Source organism: Pteropus vampyrus, unplaced genomic scaffold (genome assembly GCF_000151845.1).
Source record: "Pteropus vampyrus isolate Shadow unplaced genomic scaffold, Pvam_2.0 Scaffold10, whole genome shotgun sequence".
Lineage (NCBI taxonomy): Eukaryota > Metazoa > Chordata > Mammalia > Chiroptera > Pteropodidae > Pteropus > Pteropus vampyrus.
This window is the reverse complement of record NW_011888791.1, coordinates 8,577,150-8,579,558: the sequence shown is the minus strand read 5'-3', so window position 1 is coordinate 8,579,558 and position 2,409 is coordinate 8,577,150.

The following is a 2,409-nucleotide window of genomic DNA, read 5'->3' as shown; positions in this document are numbered from 1 at the left end:
CGGATATTGCAATTTCCTAGCCATTGCAATAGAACAAAAAAGGAAAAAGAAAAAGTCACAAAGCACTGAGGAATATATAAAAGTGTCTAGTCACAAAGTTTATGCTAATAGAAAATCCTAAGAAATGTATGAGAACACTACTAGAAGTAATAAATTTAGAAAAATGCAGATTACCAGGTGAAAATATAAAAATTAATCTTATTTCCACATAATAGCAACAAACAATAACAATCCTACAAAAATAATTAAATAGCATTAAAAACATGAAATGCTCAGGAATGAATTTCACAAAATATAGGCAATGCACATTAAAAATTATAAAATCTGAACATTTGTCCACAATATTCAAAAACAAATTATTAAAGAATTCTTATTCAAGAATACAACCAACAAATAAAAATGGGCCCGAAATTGGAAAGACGCCTCACAAAAGGGAAATAAAAATGGCTTTTAGAAGAAAAGATGCTCAATAGCATTACCTATCAGTGAAATCTAAACAAACCATAATGAGAACCTTATAAACACTAACTAAAATAGCAAAAATTTTGATGAAGTACAGACAATACCAAGTATTGTTGAGAACGTGATATGATGTGAGCTCTAATGCACTGCTAAATAGTATAACCATTTTGGGAAACAGTTGGCAGTTTCTTGTTTTTCATTCATTTAAGATATGCTACAACTATATTCATAGGTATTCAACCAAGAAAAATGAAACATGTACAAAAAAACTTGTACATGAATGATCGTAGCAACTTTTTTCACAATAGGCCATATTCAGAAACAGACTAAGGGTCTGTCAATAGAAGAAATAACAAACTGTGTTATGCTTCTTTAATGGCATAATATGCAGCCATAAAATACAACGAATGACTGATATACTCGACAATATCTCAAAAACAAAATGATAAAAGAAGTTAAGCACAAAAAAGTACTTAACTAAAATAGAATCAATAGGATGATTCTATTTTTATAAAATAATAGAAAGGCAAGACTAAAAAGATCAGGTTTTGAAAGTACTGATGAACTAAATGTAGCATGGGTAAATTTACTTTTTAAGGATGATGAAATATTATATACTTTACTTGGCTTTACATATCTGTCAAACGCCTTGAACTGAACACTTAAAATAAGTACATTTTATCATGTTCAAATTATGTCTTAAAAATATTAAAGTCTCCTTTTAAATGAATATGACACGATCCCTAGCCTTTAGGAGGTAACCAATGGGAAACAAACATTTTTACTTCCCCCATGCTTAAATAAGTCATCATGGCAGGGGATAACAAGCTCAAGGCCTGTGATCCACCTTTAGCCTACGGATGTCTTGATTGGACTGCACAATGTCTAAAAGAATATATTCGAGTGTTTTTAGTTGGAATAGGTTCTTTCTACTTCAACACACTGCCCATAATTCCCTGTTTTTAAACATTTGGCTTCTAATATATATGCTACTCTCCTGGCTATTAAAGACATTGGAAAATGCAACCTCTGAATTTTGGCAGAATATTTCCATATTATGTCGACTGCCATAATCAGAGGTAGATTCCACCAAATTCCAGAATCTGAACTACCTGTTTTTGTAATGCTGCTCACCCTGGACATTTTCATTTAACCTCAGATTATCCTATATGTTCATTATTACTGAAACAATTGGGCAATAGATTTACATGCTTCATTCAAAAATTCTAAGAAATACATTACTAACTCATTTATTCATCATATAGTCATGCATATATTTAAGGCTTCCTATTTTCATATGCTTACTATATAATACTTTAATGTATATTTACTTTATGATACTTTTTGATCCAAAAATTACTCAAAATACAGCATTAATATGGTCTAATAACTTATAAAGAAATATTTTTTTATACATCGCTCTACTGTTTTTTGTTCTATATAAATTGTTCTTATGATAAAATTTACTGACTTGATTTGTATTGTTTATGATTCTCTTTGACAAAACATAGTAATGTTCTCATTTGATACAGCCACAAATATTTTATAAAATAAAGACATTGGTGTCAACTTCTTTTAGAGGAAGAGTTGTCTAACATAAGACCCACTTTAACTTCAAAAGGGAGTAAATTTTTAAAGATAATTTGGATGCTATACATTTCACATTAACAGCTTTCCCATACATTTTAAGTCCTGGTAATATCAATTTTAATGCCTAATGTGGACTACTTTAGATTTACATAGTTTAGATATAACTGCATATCTTTGGAATATATTAAGAATAGTTACATTAGAGAAATCATGTCTAAATGCGACAATCTTCACTGTGGGGAGAGTCTGCATATTGCTATAGAATTTCAAAAGTATTCTGTAATATATTTTGTTTCTTTTTCAGACATATTTTAAAGCTCTAAATTACAATGAGAAAGTCATTAGAAATTCGAAGAA